The sequence below is a fragment of the Apium graveolens genome, chromosome 3, assembly GCF_009905375.1.
Source record: "Apium graveolens cultivar Ventura chromosome 3, ASM990537v1, whole genome shotgun sequence".
NCBI classification, from domain to species: domain Eukaryota; kingdom Viridiplantae; phylum Streptophyta; class Magnoliopsida; order Apiales; family Apiaceae; genus Apium; species Apium graveolens.
Genome location: NC_133649.1, coordinates 296,480,509 through 296,487,371, shown reverse-complemented (window position 1 = coordinate 296,487,371; position 6,863 = coordinate 296,480,509).

The window sequence follows — 6,863 nt, the reverse complement described above, 5'->3', positions numbered from 1 at the left end:
TTATATAAAAGTTTTGAACTGTTTATATTTCCATGAAGTGTTTTAAAGCTGTTTTTGACTGTTTTTAATTGATTTTAAATGCTTCATGTGATACATAGAGATGTATAATGCTTAGACTAATGTGCTAGATGATATAACATGCCTACCTTGATGTTTATTCATGTTGATATATGTGATATATGCTTAGTTTATCATGCGATGATAGATTTAGGTGAACTTAAATGAACATAAGGCGTTTGTTAGACAACCTAGTATAGTGAAATTGTTTCATAACCTTAAGAATAATATTATGAATACAATCATGAGATTCTTGTGTTTATGAAACACGTAATTGAATATGAATTTTCGATATGAGAGAAAGGATGATTCTGTCAACAACAGATTTCTATCTATAAGAAAAGGTTATTAAGTGACGCCTCTTGACAATGCTCCACCCGATCTGGGAATCATCTGATTATTGATTATTGATATGAAATATTTAATTTAAAAGGAAGAATCTCTTTATAATATGATTATGATTGTAACGTAATATAATCCCTCTAAAATTAAATAATATCAAGTAGTAATTGGCCAATGACACAACGGGCTTGTGTCGGTCATAGCCTTCCAACATGATAGAAAGTAGTTCTTATTTTTAAATCATTGTCGTTTCGTGCCACAGCCGAGGGCTTTGATTTCGAAATAAGAAATACTTGTCTATTACATAGAGATGTGTACATTGAATAAGAATCTAAAGGTCGTTACGTGCCATAGCCGTGGGCCTTTGGGGACTGATTCAATTGTACGGAATGTTGGGTTAGACTTGACTTAGAATATTGAGTTTATCGTGCCACAGCCGTGACTCAATTATTCAAGAGGCTAAAGTTTGATTAGGGAATAACATTAGATATAATTGACAAGAGTTGTCTGCCTATTGAACATTACATGGCGTTTCATGCCACAACCGAGGTTGTGTAAAGGAATGTAGGATCCCTATTCCCACTAGCATTATGAATGCTTAATTTTTCACGTAGGGGGTTGAATAAATTAGGTAAACTAGTGGGAGCCACTTATGAATAAAGACCCGATTCATATAGTGTTTTAAAATGAAATTGAATATTTGCTAAGTGTTGTTATCTGTTTATCATTTACAGATTTACTTTGTACGTTATGTCTTCTGCACTATCACTCAGGAGCATACTGGATGCTCACAAATTGACTGGTCCTAATTATGCTGACTGGCTTCGAAACTTGAGAATTGTTCTCAGGATTGAGAAACTGGAATACGTGATTGACTCACCTAAGCCTACTGAATCTGCTAGTGATGCACATAATGATGAACATGTTGTGTATCGTAAGTGGATAGATGATGCAAATGTTGCTCAATGCATCATGCTAGCTTCCATGAACATTGAGCTACAGAAGCAACATGAGAATATGGATGCTCGCACTATCCTCATGCATCTATAAGAGTTGTATGATGTGGCGGGGAGGACAGCTCGATATGAGATATCGAATGAGTTGTTCGGTTGTAGGATGTCTGAGGGATCATCTGTGAATGACCATGTAATTAAGATGATCAATTTGATTGAACGTCTTGGACAACTTGGTTTTGCCATGGATGGGGAGCTGAGCCAAGACTTGGTCTTGCAATCGCTTCCGAGTTCGTTCTCGCAGTTTGTTGTGAACTTTCATATGAATAAGTTGGATGTCAGCCTGCCTGAACTCCACAACATGTTGAAGACTGCGGAATCGAATTTTCCCCCTAAGAAGAGTTCTGTTCTTCTAATTGGTGAAGGTTCCAATCCTAAGAAAAGGAAGAGGAACTCTTCCAAGAAGAAGAAAGTAGGTGAGAAAATGCCGGTTCCACCAAAAGCTGAAGACCCCAAGAGCAAAGTTGTTTGCTTTCACTGTAACAAGGTGGGGGCACCGGAAGAGGAACTGCAAGGTTTACCTTGCAGAATTGAAGAAGAAGAAGGGTAGTGAGACTACCACTTCCGATTCAGGTATGTTCATGATAGAAGTGAATATGTCATTAAATCAAATTTCTACTTGGGTATTAGATACCGCCTGTGGTTCTCAAATCTGCAATTTGTTGCAGGGACCAAGGAGAAGTAGGACTCTTGAGGAAGAGGAGGTGATTCTACTGATGGGAAATGGAGCAAGAGTTGCTGCTGTAGATGTAGAATCATTTCATTTACATAGGCCTACAGGCAAGACTATTGTTTGAAATAATTGTTATTTTGTTCCCTCGATTGTGAGGAATATTATTCCCATGTTAGACTTGGATAAATTTTCATTTATTATTGAGAATAATGAATGTTCTATTCTTAGAGATAATATTCTTTATGAACGTGGTGCTTTAAATAATGGTCTATATAAATGTGACATGATTTACTTCAGATTGAACAAACTAATAAAAGAAAAGGGATGATGAAAATCTCACTTCATAGTGGCACTGCAGTCTCCATTTAGTAGACATGGAGAGAGGACTGCAAATTTGCTAGGAATGGTACACACAGATGTATGTGGACCAATGTCTAAGCAAGCCATGGGTGGATTTTGATACTGCATTACTTTCATAGATGATAGATCTAGATTCAGATATGTGTTTGATGAAACACAAGTCTGAAGCCTTTGAAAAGTTCAAAGAGTATAAGTATGAAGTGGAGAAACAAACCAAACATAGTATTATAATTCTTCGATTAGATCGAGGTGGTGAATACTTGAATGGAGTGTTTCTAGATTATCTCAAAGTAAATTGTATAGTCTCTCAGTGGACGCCTCCAGATTGGTATCTGAAAGGAGAAATCGAACTTTGTTAGACATAGTTCGGTCCATGATGAGCTATGCAAATCTTCCAGTATTCCTATGGGGTTATGCATTGGAAACCTCAGCATATTTACTGAATAAGGTGCCTTCCAAATATGTTCCTCAAACTCCGTATGAGATATGGAAAGAAAGGAAACCGAGTCTTAAACACGTTAAGATTTAGGGATGTCCAGCTTATGTCAAGTAAGTTGACCCAGATAAGCTGGAATATCGATCCGTAAAATGTAGTTTTGTGGGATATCCTAAAGAGACTTTAGGGTATTACTTTTACACCAATCATCGGGTGTTTGTCTCCAGACATGCTACCTTCTTGGAAGAGGAGTTTATCCTTGAAGGAAACAGTGGGAGAAAAATTGAACTTGATGAAGTTCAAGAAGCACAAACTACTACGGATCAAGTGGAAACACCTGTTCTGACTGAACAACCTTTTGTGGAATAGCCCATTCATAGAACAGGGAGAGTGTCTCGCCAACCTGAGAGGTAATATGGCCTTGTCATTAAGAATGACAATGAGTTGTCGATCATTGATGATGACTACCCTGTGACCTATAATGAGGCTATGAGTAGTGTTGACTCAGAGAAATGGCATAGTGCCATGAAATCCAGAATGGAATCTATGTATACGGTATACAAAAGATAGATTATAGCAGATGGCCAGGTGGAGACCTATAAGGCCAGGCTTGTGGAAAAAGGATTCAAACAAAGGCAATGGATTGACTTTGATGAAACCTTTTACCTGTAGCCCTGTTAAAATTAGTTCGGATTTTGCTTGTGATTGCTGCTTACTATGACTATGAGATCTGGCAATTAGCCAGATGGTTTTCTTTCCAAGAGAAATGAAAACCTAGTGTGTAAGCTGCTGCGAACCATATGTGGTTTAAAGCAAGCTTCTCGTAGATGGAATATCCGTTTTAATGAGACAATCAAAGAGTTTGATTTTATCAAAAACGCAGATGAACCATGCGTCTACAAAAGGGTTAGTGAGAGCGCGGTAACATTTCTTTTATTGTAATGAATTAGAGTTGACACACATAACAACATAGCAGACCCACTCACAAAGCTACTTTATGAAAGTCACTTTGATCGTCATAAAGACAAGATGGGTATTAGATACCAGAGTGATTGGCTTTAGTACAAGTGGGAGATTGAAAGGAATATGTCCTAAGTCCAATCATGTATTAGGATTTAGGAATAACTCTTTATGTAATCTATTTTGATTTCATTGATTTTAATAAAAGACTTGTTTTATTTTTATTACGGGCTCTATCTATTTAAGTGTTTAAATAAGATATACCATAGTTTAGAGTAAAGCTTTTTATGGATTATGATGAGATCATAATAGTGAGACCTAAAAAGATGATAACTCTAAACTTAAATAGTTCCTGGTCATAGGATTACTAACTGGTAATTAATAATCCGCAAAGATCGGTACATACTATGCTTGCTTCATTATGAAGGATGTCTGTTCTCATAGACATTTGTGTGGTGACACTATAGCTAGTATGTAGGTGCTTATTATGGAATAAGTTCACTGAATATGACTCGCACAGCTGAACAACTGATGGAGTTCACTCACGTGTCAGTAGTTGTTCACATAGTGATAGTTGTACAAGTATCCTTAGACTTGAGGTCATCATAGTCATCTTGTGTACACTGAACTATGCTTTGGTTTAGTTCTTAGTCTCCAGGGACAATTATTAGGGCTCTACTGGGTATAGGAATTTGTACACGAAGATAGTGTATGATCAATAAAGGATCTACCCCTTCCAGTGAAGGAAGCGAATGTTCAAGGCTGATCCACTTATGCTAGTTCAGGAATCTCTGGCCAGAGTAAATGAAATTAGAAAGGAGTTTCTAATTTGCATAGAACTACGCATAGTAAATGGTAAACAAGTGATTGAATTAGATAGGCTTGACACGAGATCCATGCATTGTATTTAATTGGGACATTGTAGGGTAGAAGGAGTTTATTGTACGGTAACTATTCACTGATTAGGTTCTTGGTATTCTAAGCAGTGAATTCATATTATCCGGATAGTCGCGATATGCTGAGAAGTATCCCTCACGATATAGAATAAATGTAATTAATTAATTAATCATATTAAATAAATTAGAGAATTTATATAAATAATGATAAAATAGTTTTATTATTATTTATTTCTACTACCGGCTTAATATTGAACCTACAGGGTCACACCATAAAAAGAGAATGATTTAATGGTGGAGGAATTAATTAATAATGGCTGATAATTATTTATTTATGAAATAAATAATTAATTGGAAAATTTAATAATTGATTAAATGAGATTTAATTGATTATAAATTAATTAAGAAAAGTTCTTAATATTATTAATTAAGGATTTAATTTTTAGAAATTAAATCAAGAGAGAGAATTATTTCTAAAGTGTTTAGAAAAAGGATTAATAATTAAAAGGTGTTTTAATTATTAATGAGAATAATAAATGGGATAATAATAATATTATTTATGGGAAAATTTCAACCGAAAATTTTGCCTATAAATACACTATTATAAACCCTATTTTTATTCTAACCCGAGAACCCAAAAACCCAAAAAGTTTGGAAAACCCAATTCTCTCCACCTCCTTCCTCCTCCTTAACATCGTTTTCTTGGTGGATACCGGTGGAGTGCTTCACACTTGAGGAGCAACTGCTAAGGATCTCTGATCGTTGTCTCCGAATTATTTTAAAGATTAGATTCGATCCCTCGAATTTTTATTCATGATCTGTATGCTTTTATTTGGATTTTATATGTGTAAAAGTGTTTTGCCATGCCTCCGCTACGATTAAAATCCAACACAGAAGAAGTACTAAATTTATACATTGAAAACTCAATTATGTAATTCAGACTTGCCCCTGTGAGAAAAGACATGGAGGTTTAGCAACCCACATGCTAGGACGGTGAAATTTTATGTGAATAACTCTAGTATTGAGAAGTTCGCGTTAGCCATGACCATGGCATGATGAAGTTAAACTTGTAACATCTTTCAAGTTTAATAATAGTTTTATTTAACTTGAATTTTCTTTCATTTTTTTATGCCGCATTAAATTTAATTAAACCGTATAGTTTGTATTCAACCCCCTTCTACAAATATATTGGGACCTAACAATTGGTATCAGAGCCTTCTGATTAACGAACAAATCAAGATCCTAGACTTTTGTGATTTTTCAACTCCTTCAATTTTTATTTCTTCAAAAATTCATAATGACTTCATAAAAAGTTGGAACCGTTAAAATTCCACTATTCGATAAAGAAAATTATATTATATGGAAGAAGAAGATGCTCTTGTTCTTACAAGTTGCAAATCCCAACTATCTGGACGTGTTAAAGAAGGGTACAAAAATTCCGATGGTTATTGAACCAGAGGTCACAGAAGATAATGTTGTAATTACCAAAGCTAGAACCTATGCAAAAGATCCTGAGGAGTTTACTCCTGCTGAAAAGGAAGAAGCCTCTTTGGAGCCTTCAATTAATTTTAGTTGATTCCCTTGATCCCTTGATGAACAGACATGTGATGAACTGTAAAAATTCCCAACACATCTGGGAAACTATTGAGGTGATTAATGAAGGCATAGAGGAAGTTAAGGAGAACAAGTTAGAGATCCTAACCTCTGAGTATGAACATTTTAAATCCAATCCAGGAGAAGGAATTACTGAAGTGTTCGAGAGGTACAATGAATTGATCAACAACCTGAACATAAATGGAAAATATTATTCAATCAGGGAGGTCAACAAAAAGCTCCTTTCAACACTGCCAACTCATCTTGAACATAGAATCACTTTCATAAGAGAATCGAGAGATCTGAGTGAGATTTCTTTGGAAAGGCTCTATTGTGTGTTAAAAACCTATGAGTTGGAAGCTTTAACAAAGAAAAGATCACCGATCTTGAGACTAAGGTTAAAGCTTACTCTAATTCTTGTTCGAAGGCTAAAGAGTTCTACAATAAGCAAGTTGTTAATCAAACATCTGGAATAGGTTTTGATTATAATGGTGCTTTTGGAGAATTAGGCATAAACTCCCCTCCTCATGTCT